The 19,192-nt window shown below is 39.4% G+C and overlaps 1 long non-coding RNA gene across 1 annotated transcript in view; it reads left to right on the top strand.

Moving 5' to 3' along the window:
- The window catches only part of LOC120862901, a 29,848-nt gene extending 12,364 nt beyond the window's left edge, over window positions 1-17,484 (top strand). Inside the window, exons 2-3 of the long non-coding RNA XR_005720876.1 lie at window positions 6,929-8,509; window positions 17,474-17,484. This is a non-coding gene — a long non-coding RNA (uncharacterized LOC120862901). The remainder of the gene's footprint in view (window positions 1-6,928; window positions 8,510-17,473) is intronic.
- Window positions 17,485-19,192: the final 1,708 nt, after the last annotated feature.

Genomic DNA, 19,192 nt, shown 5'->3' with positions numbered 1-19,192 from the left:
AAACTAGATATAACATTTAATAGATATTCAATAAACATTTCCTGAATTACAAATTGCAATCTTTTCGTTTTTGGAGCCAGGGCTTACTAAAGGTTCAGTAAGTTGTAGCCAAGCTACCTGGACTGGAATTTCAGTGGTGCACTGTGATGTGAACATTTTTCCTCATATGGAAATAAGGTCAGGCCTTGAACACAAACTTGGCCTCTTCTTAGTGACAGAATTAAGCATCGGGGAACCCCTTCCATTCATTTGTATCATTATATTTTCTTTAATCCTCACAGTTCTTTCTTTTTACTGTTTTAACAGTAAAATGTAAAATCTTTAAGTCATCAATCTTCCAACCTAAGTGGCTTTGTGGTCATACACTACAAAACCTAGTATTCTTCTAAATACCTGTTTTAATCATCAGGAAATTTCTCTAACCTGATAACAGACTTAAAACACTAGATTCTAATATGAAATAATTTTATCAATTAAATGATTTTCTATTACGTTTATAGAAGAACTTTGCCTAAGCCTACATAAATAAATATACTCACTTTATCCTCACAATTTTAGACCGATCATGTATTTTGCTTTGCTTTTCTGAATTTACAATCAAAGAAGTTGATTTTAAAAGTGTCTTCTTCAACGTCTTTGTCAATGTCACCAACAGATTTTAGGATCCTAGACCCTGAGGGTGCCACAACAAGGCTTTGGGTGTGCTTGGTTTGTATAACCCAGTCAGGCTAATTCCACTAACCCTGGCATAGTGATTACTTCAGATAAACCCATCTAGTTCTGAAATACACCTTGACAAAGGTGTGAAGTTTTCTATCACCATGAAGTTAACATCATCTTGACAAGTTGGCTAACTAGCAGTTTCACACTGATTATGTTAGTCCATCTCAGAGTGTGAACTTTGTAATATTGTCCTCTTTATACACCATGTAGAGTAAATGTGCATGGCTTAAGGTTGGAGACAACCAAGAAGTACGGAAAGAGAAAAGTTAAGGTCACACAAAAGGTTGTTTTAGCTGCAACCAACTAGTAGCAGTCCTTTTCTTCTGAGAAGAGAGCTAAGATGGAAGGGAGATTGACCTTTTATCGTATATCCTTTTCTTCTTTTTGAGTTTTGTATCTTTCCTTTATGTTATCTAGTAAAAAGTTATTTTTTTTTTTATTTTATTTTTACTTTATTTTACTTTACAATACTGTATTGGTTTTGCCATACATTGACATGAATCCGCCATGGGTGTATACGAGCTCCGTTATATAGTCATCTGAAAAGTTCTCTGGACACTTTTGTAGTTCTCACCTCCTCAATTGGTTTACTACACATGTTACAGTAATGTTAATGAGCCAGTGCCCCTGGGTGTTTGTTTATTTCAGTTGTCAGTCTGTAGTAGTTGACTTCTAATGATTCATGCACATTGCCTTTCCTTCTTTAACAAGTACAACCACCATCAATTCTCCACTTTCAAAATTATACTCTTGCCTCTATTTTTTTTTAAAAAAAAAAACCTCTCATAGCTCAATCTGACAATATTAAACTCTCCAAGAATGCTTATCTTTAACATTTTTTAATGTCACTTCTTGAGAAACCTATATGCAGGTCAGGAAGCAACAGTTAGAACTGGACATGGAACAACAGACTGGTTCCAAATAGGAAAAGGAGTACATCAAGGCTATATATTGTCACCCTGCTTATTTAACTGATATGCAGAGTACATCATGAGAAACACTGGACTGAAAGAAGCACAAGCTGGAATCAAGATTGCCAGGAGAAATGTCAATAGCCTCAGATATGCAGATGACACCACCCTTATGGCAGAAAGTGAAGAGGAACTAAAAAGCCTCTTGATGAAAGTGAAAGAGGAGAGTGAAAAAGTTGGCTTAAAGCTCAACATTCAGAAAATGAAGATCATGGCATCTGGTCCCAACACTTCATGGGAAATAGATGGGGAAACAGTGGAAATAGTGTCAGATTTTATTTTGGGGGGCTCCAAAATCAATGCAGTTGGTGATTGTAGCCATGAAATTAAAAGATGCTTACTCCTTGGAAGAAAAGTTATGACCAACCTAGATAACATATTGAAAAGCAGAGACATTACTTTGCCAACAAAGGTCCGTCTAGTCAAGTCTATGGTTTTTCCTGTGGTCATGTATGGATGTGAGAGTTGGACTGTGAAGAAGGCTGAGCGCCAAAGAATTGATGCTTTTGAACTGTGGTGTTGGAGAAGACTCTTGAGAATCCCTTGGACTGCAAGGAGATCCAACCAGTCCATTCTAAAGGAGATCAGCCCTGGGTGTTCTTTGGAAGGAATTATGCTAAAGCTGAAATTCCAATACTTTGGTCACCTCATGCAAAGAGTTGACTCACTGGAAAAGACTCTGATGCTGGGAGGGATTTGTGGCAGAAGGAGAAGGGGATGACAGAGGATGAGATGGCTGGATGGCATCACCGACTCGATGGACATGAGTTTGGGTGAACTCCAGGAGTTGGTGATGGACAGGGGCCTGGCGTACTGCGGTTCATGGGGTTGCAAAGAGTCGGACACAACAGAACAACTGAACTGAACTGAACATCAAATAGCTACAGTTTGGAGACAACTAAATTTAGTTAAGAACAGGAAGTGTGTTTATAGATTTCTTTACGTTTCCTATAGTGTAGTAATTTGAACATGGAAAGTACTTAATAATTGTTCATCTGATAATGAACCAAATATTCTAACATCAAAACACCACAGGATTCTGAATGCACACTTTATTTTAGGTAATATTGCTGTTAATGGAGGGAAGGGTTAACTTTTAACATGCACCTGCTGAGATCAAGTTTTCTCTGCTCCTCAGTGTGTGCAAAACAACTAGTCTATATTTTCCAGATATTTCTAACATATTTTTTATGTTATTTTAACCATTAGTCACCAAAATTAAACTCCTAGCCACAAAATCATTTTGAATATGTGGCATGTCTGTGAAACAGAAGAATCCAAAATCATGATGTAATCCTGTGCTGATTTCAAATGCTAACCACCCAGCCTGCATGCCTTCTTGTATGTGTATTGTTATTTACATATTCTTATTGTATGTATACAATTTAATCTTTGTTTTGAAAAATATTCAACCATACTTCTCACTTAGTGTATGTTACCCATGAGCTTCAAAATACACAGACTGGAATCCCTTGTGAACGTCCCTATATCCATGCCAGACTGTGGGAGATGACTTAGTAGTCTTTAGCAGTGTCTTTAGGTATTTTGGAAAACAAACCCATTTAGGTGGCTGGAAGTTAGAGCCTTTATGCGACTGAGTCCATGCTGTAATGTGCCAGGTGACAGGAGGATTTAGACTGCACGTATATGTATAAACAAACACCAAATAGTCTTCAGACTCAAGGCTGTTGAGATTATTGTTAATAATACTAATACTGATATGGCCTTTGTTACTAATCTGATTAATATGAGCAATATTATTGTGATTATTCTTTCAAATATTCATGGCTGAGTAGACCAATAGATGATCAGCTTTCAATGCATGAAGAATGTCCTTTGGTTAGCAGACACCAGCATTACCTCAGCCAACATGTGAAATTTCTTTGAAGAAATAACCTTACTATTTGTTAACAAGTTAATGGGATGAGTTATTATTGACTAATATTCCACAGCACTTCTATGAATTTTAAATCAGTACTCTAGGTATAGTTTCTTAATGATCATAAATACATCAGAGATTTTTAAATTTTGTCCTTTGTTATTTTGTTTTCATATCTGTAGTGAGTAGCCCACAGTGACTGGCATTAAATTCTGGTAAATTACTGCTGGCCAGGATATGGTCTCTGTTCTTCAGAGTTCTGGAGCTTTAATAATCACAGTGTTCAAGTATCTGGTTTACTCTAGTCAAACGTATACTAGGTCAGTGTCTTTGTGTGTCCTAGAAGATCACTATATTAATTTTTTTAAAGATCAATGTTTCCATTGGCTGGATTACTTGTATCTTATCTGGCATCCATTTGTTGGTACCAAACTAACCAAGATATCAAAAATGTTTGGTAAGTGTGAAAAGCAGAGTAAGGGGAGTTTGATACTTAGATTCTTCCTTCCAGCTCTAGTAGGTCAAGATAAACAAGCCCTTTCCAGCTCTAGTCCTCTTATCTACCATGTGCAAAGTTTCTCTTTTCTTTGTATAAGTTCTATTTGAAATCCAGTTTTGCTTTTCAATTCTGTTTTCTATTTTCTTTATGCATACTTAAAAAAAATCACTGACACTCCTTTACTAATTTAGAGTTTAACACAAGGATAATAAAGCAAAAGGAGACTCTCATGGTTCAGCGTGGGAGTGGTTATAGTTAACGTGCAGCTCCAAAAGAAATTTCATTCTTGAGTCATCTCTCTCTCAGAAGTTTAAAGGAATCCAATTGCTTAAATCATGGAATCTCTTAATAAAATTCCCTGTCTACTCTTGTCACCAATACTCTGAAATTCCTAGGGATCTCTCACTACCCTAACCTTAAAGAGTGTTCTCAGACTCCAGACTGCCCCTTTACTCCCAGCTTCTGAGCACCAGGCCATATGCTCTGAGATATATGCAGCGCCCTGAGAACAGCAGTTCTTTCTATGCCTTTCTTTCCCACTCCTAAAGCAAGAAGAAGCTTAAGTAGGCAGCCATAGAAAGCTTTGTGGAAGCAATTGGAGGGAAAGTAGCTGTGCATTCCCTATGTTGATAACTTTTATCTCGTCACATATACAAGACAATAAGAGAATCCCATTATTTGTGGGATTATGGAAACCACTTTGATTTTAGAAAATGTATTTTGGGGGCTCCAAAATCACTGCAGATGGTGATTGCAGCCATGAAATTAAGATGCTTACTCCTTGGAAGAAAAGTTATGACCAACCTAGATAGCATATTCAAAAGCAGAGACATTACTTTGCCAACTAAGGTCCGTCTAGTCAAGGCTATGGTTTTTCCAGTGGTCATGTATGGATGGGAGAGTTGGACTGTGAAGAAGTCTGAGTGCCAAAGAACTGATGCTTTTGAACTGTGGTGTTGGAGAAGACTCTTGAAAGTCCCTCGGACTGCAAGGAGATCCAACCAGTCTGTTCTGAAGGAGATCAGCCCTGGGATTTATTTGGAGGGAATGATGCTAAAACTGAAGCTCTAGTACTCTGGACACCTCATGGGAAGAGTTGACTCATTGGAAAAGACTCTGATGCTGGGAGGGATTGGGGGCAGGAGGAGAAGGGGGCGACCGAGGATGAGATGGCTGAATGGCATCACCGACTCGATGGACGTGAGTCTGAGTGAACTCCGGGAGTTGGTCATGGACAGGGAGGTCTGGCGTGCTGTGATTCATGGGGTCGCAAAGAGTCGGACACAACTGAGTGACTGAACTGAAGTGAACTGAACTGAATGAATGATTATTTATATTCAAAGAGGTAGGCCTGCCTGACCTAAATAGACTGTCATTTTCCTCAAACACCAGCTAGGGTTGCTCTTTCCAGCAGTCCTCTGACTAGTAGCTTAAGTAGCTCTTCATTTTGATTATTGTACATGCATACGTGCCCAGTAGTGTCCAACTCTTTTGCAACCCCATGGACTGTAGCCCCGTCAGGCTCCTCTGTCTATGGAAGTTTTCAGGCAGGAGTACTGGAGTGGGTTGCCATTTCCTCCTCCAAGGGATCTTCTGCACCCAGGGATCAGACTTGCCTCTCTCGTGTCTCCTGCATTGCACGTGGATTCTTTACCACTTGAGCCACTGGGGAAGCCCACTCCTCCTTTATCTTATTTTAAATCCAATAACAAGATCTATTTCTGTACTCTCCATTTTCTTACATTAATGGTCTTTTATTCCAATGTTACCACTATACATTTAAGAATATTGTTATTCTCTAATATATTTGAATTATTGGTAAGGCTATTTTCCCCTGTCATTACTTGCTATTCTCACCTGATATATGATTTCCAACATTGTATTTTTTTTCAAGTTCTGATATAACTACCCCATTAGAATATTGACTGGAATTATTAACTCTATGGGGAAAATGCAAAACATGAGGTTTCAAATTCACAAAAAGATGTTTTGAAGAAAGTGGAGCTTTTTTTGAAAATCTAAAGAAATCACTAGGCTTTTAAAATATTTTTCCCTTTTATTCCCCAAATGACACCAGCTGTGCAGTTTTGCTGCCAGCTAGAATGTTGTTTTCAACTCCCACTGGAAGTTTTTTCTTTCACTCAGTGGGCAGACTTTTTGTTCTATTGTATTTGGCAGCATGACATGTATACCAAAGCATATTTTATGACATATTGCGTGTATACAGAAATTGCATATGAATTTCTTATAGTGGTGGTGGTTTAGTCTCTTAAGTCGTGTCCAACTCTTATCACCCCAAGTACTGTAGCCTCTCAGCCTCCTCTATCCATAGGATTTCCCAGGCAAGAATACTGGAGGGGATTGCCATTTCCTTCTCCCAGGGATCTTCCTAACTCAGGGATCAAACCCTCATCTGCTGCATTGCAGGCAGCTTCTTTACTGCTGAACCACCAGGGAAGTCCTGAATTACATATACACTGAAGTAAACAGTATTTGCATTGATATATAGCTCAGTTGGTAAAGAATCTGCCTGCAGTGCAGGAGACTCGGGTTTGATCCCTGGGTTGGGAAGACCCCCTGGAGAAGGAAATGGCAACCCACTCCAGTATCCTTGCCTGGAAAATCTCATGGACAGAGGAGCCTGGTGGACTGCAGTCCATGGGGTCGCAAAGAGTCGAGCACGGCTGAGTGACTAACACTTATATTCTCTGGACAGTTTTACTGTAAATAAATACGATGTTTTATCACTTTGTTTACTTTCGTCCTTTTTAAAATTTTTACTTATGGTATTCTTTTAGTCTGATTTTAGCCAGTGATCTTTAAGTAAATTATATTTTACCCTCTTTCTACTGTAAGATCTCTACAGGCACTGCTGTAGTGTGCAGCAGGTCGCTCACTGAGGAAGGAACAGTCTGCACACAGCTCCAGTGAAGAAAACTGAAAAGCGTGCCCTTTTGCTGCTGCTTCCAGTTCAGCACAGCGAGGTTGCTTCTGGTATTCTACCTTTCCCTGTATATAACCACTCTCTCCTACAGTGAGAAATAGAGGTTTCATTATTCAATTCTTTTCAGCATAATTGCTGACTTCCCAATCAGTTTATTTTCTCATTGTATCACTCTCCAATGTCACAGTCTCCTTCGCCCCCCATGTCCAGGCCCCGCCCCTCCGCTACCACTGAGAGCCTCCTCATGGCATGTAAGCATGGCATCCCTGCTTACACTCCGACTCCTTGGGCACTGGCAGCTGATGGACCCCTGCACGTCTCCTTCACCTCCTCATCTCGCTGTGCAAAGAAGGGAAGGGAGGAAAACGGGAAGAACTGGGAAGAGAATGGAACAGGAAAGGAAGTGAATAGGAAGGGGAAGGAGGGGAAGAGGAAGGAAAGAGTCTAAGGTTTCAATTTGATTTTTAAGAGAATAATAGAGTGAGTTGTTAGATTTGTAAATAAACAGGATTCCTGACGACTCCAAAGGTTCTGGCGATAGGCGCAACTTCAGTACTTTCCTTGTGTAAAGTTTATGCAACTTTATTCTGTTGTTTGAGTGTGGCAAATGGGCAACAGTGTACTTTGGGTTCTTCTTGGCTCTCCTTGAGCTTCTCCTTGAGCTCTCATTCTTGGGTTTCTCCTTGAGTTCTCATTTACCAGGCTTAATTGTTAGGTGGGTCAGGAACAATAGCTGGGCTGCTGTAGCAGAGACTTTCTTCTCTAATCTGCTTTGCAATGACCTGACCTACACTCAAGCATTTGTACTCCCTGAAACATTTTCCCTTCTTCCCTCTCTCCCTTCCTCCTTCTCTCCCATCCTTTTTTCCTTTGTTACTTAACACAAACTGTTTTTTAATACATCAAAGTAAATAAAAGAATCTGTTATATTCAGTAAGATAAGCAAAATGTGTGATTATTCCTAAATATTAGAATCTATGGTGGGAGGAAGAGAGAAACTGGGAGATTGGGACTGACATGGCATGCTACTATGCATAAGACAGGTAACTAGTAAGGACCTATTGTATAGCACAAGGAACTCTACTCAATACTCTGTAATGGCCTTATACAGGAAAAGAATCTATTAATAAAAAAGTGTGAGTATATGTTTAACTGATTCAGTTTGCTGTACAGCAGAAATTAACACAACATTGTAAATCAACTATATCTAATAAGATTTTTTGAAAAATAAATCTCAAAACTCTGTAACTTGATGTATTATTAAAGATGCAATTAATATTTGTGTGTATGTGTTTCTTTTAGTGAATTATCATTTAAGAAGAAGCTTTTTTCTTTTTTTTTTAACTTTTATTTTGCATTTATTTTTTTGCGGCATTTATTCCCAGGCTGTAAGTTTTTGTTTCTTCAGTTTCTTCTGGGACATCTTTTTCTTCTGTGCAACCTCCTCTTCTGGTTTAGGAACAATCCGTTCTTTTTCAGTAAGGATCATCTCAGTGTGGCCAGGAGAGCTCTTATACGGGTTGATCCAACCATGAGCTCTGTAAGTCCTGCGCCACATCTTGGGGGCTTTGTTCACCTAGATGTGCTCAATGACCAGAGAATCTACATCTAAGCCCTACAGTTCAGTTTCAGTTCAGTCACTCAGTCGTGTCCAACTCTTTGCAACCCCATGGACTGCAGCACGCCAGGCCTCCCTGTCCATCACCAACTTCTGGAGTTTACCCAAACTCATGTCCATCAAGTCGGTGATGCCATCTAACTATCTCATCCTCTGTTGTCCCCTTCTCCTCCTGTCCTGGTCTTTTCAAATGAGTCAGCTTTTTGCATCAGGTGGCCAAAGATTCTAAGCCCTTAAGTGCAGCACTACTCTCTGCATTTTTGAGCATGTGCAGTAAAAATTCAGCACTCTTTCTGGGCCACTGACCCTTCATCCAGCCCCAGTGTTTGGTCTGTGCACACTTACCAGCTCCACTGTTGTAACAGCGGAACGGCACACATTGCTTCTTTACAATGACCTCCTTCAGATCCTTGGTGGCTTTTCAGATATGCATACCTGTTATGGCCTGGGCACTTTCATGAGTGCTCTTAAAGTGAACATGAAGATTTCAGCCTCTTGATTTGCATGATTTTGTGGCGTTTTCTGGGTCAAGTGAATAGTGTACCAGTTTTAAAGTCACCTCAGGCTGCTTACAGGAAAAGCAAGGAGTTTTTTTAAAAAAAACTCTGAAGTGTACTTTAATAATATAATGAACTCTTTGGGGTCAACTCAATTCATATTTCCTAAATATCTATATGAAAAACTAGGATAACACCCATTTTTGCTTGTTTTGTAATAGCATTTTCAGAAATTATCCATTATAAAAACAGTGGCTTGGTGGTAAAGAATCTGCCTACAATACAGGAGACCCGAGTTGATCCCTGGGTTGGAAAGATGCCTTGGAGCAGGAAATGGCAACCCACTCCAGTATTCTTGCCTGAAGAATTCCACAGATAGAAGAGCCTGGCAGGCTACAGTCCATGGGGTTACAAAGATACGACTGAGTGACTAAAGGAAAAACATCTGCTATATAGTAAAATTACACTTTAGATATTGTTATAACAATATAGTTCAGTTTCTAAAGATAAAATTTCCCATTTGTTACCATATTTTATAAGGTGTAAACTTTTATTGTCAGAATATCTATGTATAAAGTCTAATAAATTTGTTTTACTGTAGGTGAACAGAAAAAAAAATGATGTCTAACTTAGTGCTGAATTTAAAGTTGAATCGAACTTAAAATTGTGTTCAGTAAATAAATAAAAATAGCATTATTAAAAGAAAACTAAGTTACAGATAGATGTACATGGTAGTTTTAAAGTATCAAATAGTTCTATAAGGTGAAAGAAAAGTAGTTATCCACTATTCCACTGGTTCCATTCAGAATTTCCCTCCCCAGAGGCAAATACTTGCAAATCTTCTAGCTCTTTTTTCTGATATTTGCCTCCATTTATCTAAGAAACTCACATAAGCCTTTTACTAATATTTAAGTTGATATTTTCTAATACTTGCAACTAGATAAGGTGACAATTAGCACCTTTATCCAGATGCACCGTCACACAGACATTTTCTCTCCTTTTATCCTCCTGCTATTTTTTAATAATAATATTTTAATAATTTAATAATAATATTTGATAGGTGACTTTCTAGTGTTAAAATTTATTTATGTGTGATACTAGGATTATACTTCTTTTATAATTTATGTATTTAATTTAGTTGCTCAGTCATGTCCAACTCTGTGACCCCATGGACTGTAGCCTGCCACCCAGTGGACTGTATCTCACCCTGCTCCTCTGTCCATGGAATTCTTCAGGCAAGAATACTGCAGTAGGTAGACCTTCCCTTCTCCAGGGCATGTTCCTGACCCAGGGATCAAACCCCAGGCTCCTGCATTGCAGGCAGATTCTTTACTGTCTAAGCTACCAGGGAAGCCCAAATTTAGAGTTTAAAAGTGGTTTTGGTTGCCTACTTTTTTTGTTTTTAGGTAAGCACAGAGTTGGACACGGCTGAAGCGACTTGGCAGCAGCGGCAGCAGCAGCAAGAAGTGGATTTATTTAGAGAGAAACACACTCCACAGAGGGTGGGCTGTCTCAAAAGGTAAGAGCAGCCTTGAGAGAAACACGCTGCACAGACAAGACAGCAGGCTGACTTAGAGGGCAAATACCACCTAGAAATGTCGTGCGGTTAGCTTTTATGGGCTGGATAATTTCACAGGCTGATGAGTGGGAAGATTATTCCAACTGTTTTGGAGAGGGGTGGATACTTGCAGGAATTGGGCCATCACCCACTTTGTGATCTTTGATGGTCAGCCTTGAAACTGTCATGGTGCCTGTGGGTGTGTCACTTAGCTTGCTGATGTGTTACAATGAGCATATACTGAGGTGAGAAGGCTGGGGGACTACAGTCCCTGGGGTCGCAAAGAATCAAACACAACTTAGTAACTAAAACAGCAGCACAACAGCATACTGAGTCTCAGAGTTGTTTGGTTTTTAATATATTTTTCACAACGTTACTCCCAAATTTTGCTAGAAATAGAATTCTCAGCACCATATGTTCCAATTCCACTCCCACTGCCTCAATTAATTAATTCTTGTTTTTCTTAGTGACAGCCTTCCTCAACCTGGATCTTCCTGTTCTGATCTCCACTGGTGGTTTCTGATCTTGGACTCAACTTTAATCTGGGTTTTTGCTTTTGGTTTTTTGGTTGAGCATTATGGCATGCAGGATCTTAGCTCTCCTGACCAGGGATCGAACCTGTGTCCCTTGCATGGAAGTAAGAATTCTTAACCACTGGACCAGGGAAATCCCTCATCCTGGGCTTCTTCATTTTTTCATTGCTTTCTTAGGGGTCCATTTTGTCTTTCTGTTTTTTTCTAAATCCCACACTTTCTCATTCTTGATTTACTTCCTTGTTTGCTGAAATACACCCCTCAGTAACTTCTAGGAAAGGGTGTAGTAAACAGCCTCCAAAGTAACCATAATCCCCATTTCCTAATATTCACATCCTTTTATGGTCTTCTCTGAACAGTATATGAGAAAAGTGATGTTATCTCACTTCTGAGATTAGGTTATAAAAGATTATAGCTTCTGTTTTGGGAAACTGGCCTCTCTGTCTCAAATTCATGCTTGGTGGGAGGTAAGTTGCCTTGTTTTGAGCAGTGTTATATAATGGCCCATGTGCTGAGGAACTGAGATCTCTTACTGATGTAGAAATGTAGCAGTCAGGGTAGGACTCTGAGACCTTAGTCATATTTTCAACAAACATCTTGCTCCATTAACCTAAAAAAGTTATACCCTTTATCCTGAATTCTTGGACTGTGTCCTTGGTCTGATAAATTATCAGCACTCAAATCCAGGGAAGGGCAGTAATTAACTTATGTTCTGTATGCCTGAGGGAAAAGCAACTGGTGATCATTAATATGAGACACCAGGGAAGTTCAGATGTTCAAGCTGGTTTTAGAAAAGGCAGAGGAAGCAGAGATCAAATTGCCAACATCCGCTGGATCATGGAAAAAGCAAGAGAGTTCCAGAAAAACATCTATTTCTGCTTTATTGACTATGCCAAAGCCTTTGATTGTGTGGATCACAATAAACTGTGGAAAATTCTTAAAGAGATGGGAATACCAGACCATCTAACCTGCCTCTTGAGAAACGTAATGCACATCAGGAAGCAACAGTTCGAACTGGACATGGATCAACAGACTGGTTCCAAATAGGAAAAGGAGTACGTCAGTGCTGTATATTGTCACCCTGCTTATCTAACTTCTATGCAAAGTACATCATGAGAAACGCTGGGCTGGAAGAAGCACAAGCTGGAATCAAGATTGCTGGGAGAAATATCAATAACCTCAGATACGCAGATGACACCACCTTTATGGCAGAAAGTGAAGAGGAACTAAAAAGCCTCTTGATGAAAGTGAAAGAGGAGAGTGAAAAAGTTGGCTTAAAGCTCAACATTCAGAAAACGAAGATCATGGCATCTGGTCCCATCACTTCATGGGAAATAGATGGGGAAACAGTAGAAACAGTGACAGAGTTTGTTTTTTATTTTTTTGCTCCAAAGTCACTGCAGATGGTGATTGCAGCCATGAAATTAAAAGATGCTTACTCCTTGGAAGGAAAGTTATGACCAACCTAGATAGCATATTAAAAAGCAGAGACATTACTTTGCCAATAAAGGTCTGTCTAGTCAAGGCTATGGTTTTTCCTGTGGTCATGTATGGATGTGAGAGCTGGACTGTGAAGAAAGCTGAGCACCGAAGAATTGATGCTTTTGAACTGTGGTGTTGGAGAAGACTCTTGAGAGTCCCTTGGACTGCAAGGAGATCCAACCAGTCCATCCTAAAGGTGATCAGTCCTGGGTGTTCATTGGAAGGACTGATGCTGAAGCTGAAACTCCAGTATTTTGGCCACCTGATGCAAAGAGTTGACTCATTGGAAAAGACCCTGATGCTGGGAGGGATTGGGGGCAGGAGGAAAAGGGGACGACAGAGGATGAGATGGCTGGATGGCATCACCGACTGGATGGACATGAGTTTGGGTGAACTCCAGGAGTTGGTGATGGACAGGGAGGCCTGGCATGCTGAGATTCATGGGGTCGCAAGGAGTCAGACAGGACTGAGCTACTGAACTGAACTGAACTGAACTGATCATTAATCTTAGGCAGCATATATCTGATCCATTGTAAAATGACCAGGGGGCATGAAAAAGGGTGGCGATTTAATCTAATGATCAAGAAAAGCCATAGAATTGTTAAGCATCTTGACCTTTAAATTGATTGGTTAGAAATAGTGTATTTTAAGGACAGGAGCCAACCAAAAAATGTACAGATTAAGGATATAAAAACTGCTGTAAGTCCTGACTTTAGGGGACTCTTTACCTCCTCTCAGTGTCTATGTAGAGAACTTCGTACTTTCCTTCTCTTTACTAAATCCTATTTGCTTGCTACCATGAGTGTTTGTGTGTTCATGAAGTTCATTCTTGAGCTCTGCGAACAAGAACTCAGATTCCTGTTTCACTACTAGCAGCCAGTGAGCAACTGAAACCAGCCAACAGGCACGTGAATGACCTTGGATGCACCTTCTTCAGCCCAAGTGCGGCCATTACTTGACTGCATCCCTGGATGATGGCTTGATTTGCAATCACAGGCCTCTCAGGTATAACCCCCAGCTGACCCACCCTGGAATTACTGACTCACAGAAATTGGGAGAAAGTAAATGTTTGTTTTCTTAAGCTGTACAAATTTAGGGGAATTTATTGTGTTGCAATAGATGACTAATACAGGGTGAAAAGGAGATAGATCTTTGAAATATTTAAAGTCTAAAAATGTATTTGTTCTATCCTTGCACTTCTTTGAAAGTTTGGCTGGGTATGTAATTCTGGGGAAGAAATGAATTTTCCGTAGAATTTTGAAGGCTTTGCAGCTGCAGTTGAACAGTTATCAGATGTCTTGATTCCTGATTCTTTTCAAATGTCCTTCTCTCCCACTCCAGAATCTCTATTCTGAAATTTTATGATGACATTTCATAGAATGGATCTCTTTTTATTTATTATACTGGGGGATATATTAATCTTTTTAATTTAGAATTTGTGAGAAGTAGTTTTCTTCACTTATTTCTCTGAAGATTTTCTTTTCTCTTTTTCTCTGTTCTTTCTTTCTGAAACTCTTATACTCTTATTCAGCTCAAGGCTGTTGAATCTTCTACACTGATCCTCTCATTTTCTTGATCTTTTCTCTTCTATATTTCATCTTTTTTTTTTTTTCCTCCTATGATCTGGGTGATTTTCCTCAAGTTTCTATTCCAACTCTTCTGCTGAATTTTAAAATTCTGCTATCTTTTCCCTCCTCCCAATCTTTCAAACAATGAGAACTTTATTAGGTAAATCAGAACAGGATAAACTTCCAGGAGGAATAATATATATTGGTTACAGGCAAGATGTTGCAGTTATTCAGTTCATCTATTTTATGAACATGTCTCAAATTTGGAAATGCCCATCCCCTGGGATAACACCAAAGATCAAACATCTGCTATTGAAGGCTGTATATAAATTCTAATTAGAAATTTTACTTAGATTTTTTTTTACAAGTCTGATTGTATATTGTTGAACAATATACAAAGACTACCATCACATGTGGGTTTGAGTCTTGATGAAATTGCTTTTCTATTTAATAAGTAGGGATGGGATGATGAATTCAGTTCAGTTCTATAAGATTTTAGGCAGGTAGGAAAGTATCAGCTACTGTTCTATAATACATTTACTATTTTTTGTACTTTTCTTCCTTTAGAGCTAAGGTTCATTTGATATCATTTTCCATCAGCCTCAAGAATTTCCTTTAACATTTCTTGTAGTATAGGTTTCCTGCTGACAAATTCTCTTGAGTTTTGTTTTATCTGAAAATATCTTTTTTTTCTGTTTTCTTTTTTAATTGTCTGGCTGTGCTGAGTTGCAGCACACAGATCTTCGATCTTCAGACTGTGACGTGTGGGACCTTGAGTTGTGGCATGAACACTTTAACTGTAGTATGTGGCATCTAGTTTCCCGACCAAAGATTGAACCTGGGCCTGCTGCATTGGGAGCATGGAGTCTTAGCCCCTGGACCACCAGGGAAGCATCTGAAAATATCTTTATTTCACCATATTTCTGAAAGATATTTTCACTGCATGTAGAATTATAGGCTGAATTCTAGTTTTTTTTGCTTTTAACAATTTAAAGATGTCATTTTATTCTCTTCTTGCTTGCATTGTCTTTTATGAGAAATCAATGATAATTTTATTTTTCCCTTGTAAGTAATGTATTTTTTTTCTCCTGGCTGTTTGTAAAATTGTTTTTTGTCTTGAGTCTTCAATAATTCAACTATGCTTTGCTGTGGTTCTCTCAGTTTTCTCATTATTGAGACTTCCCCCGCCCCGCCGACCCCAAGTTTTATTGAGGTGTAATTGACTTACAAGATTGTGTAAGTTTAATGGCTGCAACGTTATGCTTTGATACATGTATATATTGCAAAATGATTGCACAATAAGGTTAGTTAACACTTCTATCACCCCACATAGTTATCTTTTTTTTTTCATTTATTCTTTCTTTCTCCCCAAGTGGTGAGAATATTTAACATACTTTCGTAGAAACTTTCAAGTTTGTAATACAGGATTGTTACCTTTAGTTACCATGCTGTGCATTAGTTCCCGAAGTTTGTACCGTTTGATCAGCATCTCCCCACTTCCCCCACCCCACAGCCCCTGGCAACCACCATCGTACACTTTTATTCCTATGTTTTGTTTTTGTTTTTGCATTTAGATGACCTTTTTTTTTAAATTGAAGTATAATTGCTGCACAATATTATATAAGCTGGTCCACTGCAGGTGGAAAGAAAAGAAAGTGAAAGTCACTCAGTCGTGTCTGACTCTTTGCAACCCCATGCACTATACAATCCATAGAATTCTCCAGGCCAGAATACTAGAGTGGGTAGCTGTTCCCTTCTCCAGGGGGTCTTCGCAACCCAGGGATTGAACGCCAGTCTCCTGCACTGTAGGCAGATTCTTTACCAGCTGAGCCAACAGGAAAGCCCTATCCCAGGCGGCTCAGTGGTAAAGAATCCACCTACCAGTCTAGAAGATGCAAGAGATGGGGGTTCGATCCCTGGGTTGGAAAGGTCCCCTGGAGTAGGAATGGCAACCCACTCAAGTATTCTTGCCTGAAAAATCCCACCAGAGGGTCTGGTGGGCCACAGTCCACAGGGTTACAAAGAATTGGACACGACTGAGCAACTGAGCACGCACACACACGTGCACATTATATAAGTTACAGGTGTTCAGTATAGTGATTCACATTTTAAAGTTTATAGTCCACCTATAGTTATTATAAAACATTGGCTATATACAGGAGTATATCCTTGTAGCCTCATTTTATACTTAATAGTTTGTATCTTTTACTCCCCTGCCCTTATCTTTACTCCTCATCCCTTCCCTCTTTTTACTGGTAACTGCTAGTTTGTTTTCTATAACTGTGTTCAGTTCAGTTCAGTTACTCAGTCATGTCCAACTCTTTGTGACCCCATGGACTGCAGCACACCAGGCTTCCCCGTGCATCAACTCCTGGAGCATGCTCAAACTCATGTCCATTGAGTCAGTGATGCCATCCAACCGTCTCATCCTCTGTCGTCCCCTTCTCCTCCCACCTTCAATCTTTCCCAGCATCAGGGTCTTTTCTAATGAGATCAGGTGGCCAAAGTATTGGAGTTGCAGCTTCAGCATCAGTCCTTCCAATGAATGTTCAGGATTGATTTCCTTTAGAATTGATTGGTTTGATCTTGCAGTCCAAGGAACTCTCAAGAGTCTTCTCCAACACCACAATTCAAAAACATCAGTGCTTCAGCACTCAGCTCTCTTTATGGTCCTACTCTAATATCCGTACATGACTACTGGAAAAAACATAGCTTTGACTACATGGACCTTTGTCAGCAAAGTAATGTCTCTGCTTTTTAATATGCTGTCTAAGTTGGTCATAGCTTTTCTTCCAAGGAGCAAGCATCTTTTAATTTCATGGCTGCAGTCACCATGTGCAGTGATTTTGGAGCCCAAGAAAATAAAGTCTCTCACTGTTTCCATTGTTTCCCCATATTTTTACTGGTAACTGCTTGTTTGTTTTATATAGCTGTGAGTTTCCTTCTTTTTTGTTATATTCACTATTCTATAGTATTTTTTACATTCCAAGTATAGGGGATATCAGGCCTCCCTGGTGGTTCAGTGGTACAGAATCTGCCTGCAATTCAAGAGAAGTGGGTTCTATCCCTGGGTTGGGAAAATCTGTAGGAGGAGGACATGGCAACCTGCTCCAGTATTCTTTCCTGGAAAATCCCATCAACAGAGATGCCTGGCAGGATACAGTCCACAGGTCACAAAAAGCTGGATATGACTGAAGCAAGTGAGCACACGTGCATAGATGATACCATACAGTATTTGTCTTTCTCTGTTTGACTCATTTCACTTAGCATAACGACCCTCCAAGTTCCACTTTTTCAGATGGCACGTGTAGGTGAGATTGTACAGTATCTGTCTTTCTCTGTCTGACTCATCTCACTTAGAATAATGCCCTCTAGGTCTGTCCATACTGTTGCAAATAGCAAGATTACCTTCTCTGTAATGGTGAAATAATATATTATATAAATATCATTGAATATGAATATATGAAAAGATATATCTCTCTCACATTTTCTTCACTCACATGTCAATAGGCACTTAGGTTCTTTACCTATCTAGGCTATTATGAATAATGCTACTGTGAACATGAAAGGCACAGATCTTTGAGGCAGTGATTTCAAAGAGCTCTCATGGTCTTTTATGTTTCTACTGCTCAGAGTGTAATGAGCTTCTTGATTTATGAGTTGATAGTTTTCATTAAATTTGGAAAAAAATTTGGCCGTTATTTCTTCAAACATCTTTGTCCTGCTTCAGTCTCTTTTCTTCCTCTTCTGGGATTTCAACTACATTTTAGACCATTTGATTTTGTCCTACAAGTCACAGAGAAACTCATAATGGTATTCAACTTTTCTCTTTCTGTGCTTCAATTTGCATACTACTGCACCCTGCCCTGTTTTGTTTGTTTGTTTGTTTGTTTTAAACATTTATTTATTTGGCAGAGTCAGGTCTTAGTTGTGGCCATGCAGGCTCCAGAGCAAAGACTCGGTAGTTGCGATGTGCAGACTTTATTGCCCTGCAGCATGTGGGATCTTAGTTCCCTGCTGCTGCTGCTAAGTCGCTTCAGTTGTGTCCGACTCTGTGTGACCCCATAGATGGCAGCCCACCAGGCTCCGACGTCCCTGGGATTCTCCAGGCAAGAACACTGGAGTGGGTTGCTGTTTCCTTCTCCAATGCATGAAAGTGAAGAGTGAAAGTGAAGTCGCTCAGTCGTGTCCGACTCTTAGCGACCCCATGGACTGCAGCCCACCAGGCTCCTCTGTCCATGGGATTTTCCAGGCAAGAGTCCTGGAGTGGGGTGCCATCACCTCCTCCCTTAGTTCCCTGACCAGAGATCAAACCCCAGGCCCCTGCACTGGAAGGCAGATTCTTAACCATTGGCCCACCAGGGAAGTCCCCAGCCCCATTTTTAAGTTCACTGATTTTTTTCCTCTGCAATGTCTAATCTGCTGTGCAATAAAATTTTCTTTTCAGTTATTGTATTTTTCATTTCTAGAATTGTTTCTATTGTAAAGTTTTCAAATTTCTCGACTGAGATTTCCCCCATCTTTATACTCATAGGTTATCTTTTTCTTTACATCTATTAATATATTTATGAAATCTTCTTTAAAATCCTTGTCTACTAACTTCCTGATTTTTGCCATTTATGAGTCTACTTTAAGTTTTCTTCCTATTTAGGATAATATGTTCATGCTTCTTTGTATGCCTAGGAATTTTTAATTTAATACTGGGCACTGTGGTTCATATATCGTTATAAATCCAGATTTTATTCTCTTACTTTTAAGAGGATTGTATTTTTTAAACTCAATTTACTTGCAAAATGAGCTTGATTTTTTGAGGCTTTTTTAAAAATGCAGTTAGGACAGGTACAGACTGGCCCTTCCTTTACAGCTTAAGTAACCCTACCTCTAAGGCATGGGCTTTCTGTGATCTCAGTCGAATGCCTA

Source organism: Oryx dammah, unplaced genomic scaffold (genome assembly GCF_014754425.2).
Source record: "Oryx dammah isolate SB20612 unplaced genomic scaffold, SCBI_Odam_1.1 HiC_scaffold_4, whole genome shotgun sequence".
NCBI lineage: Eukaryota > Metazoa > Chordata > Mammalia > Artiodactyla > Bovidae > Oryx > Oryx dammah.
Note: the sequence above shows the minus strand (reverse complement) of the source record. Positions and strands in the feature narration are given on the sequence as shown.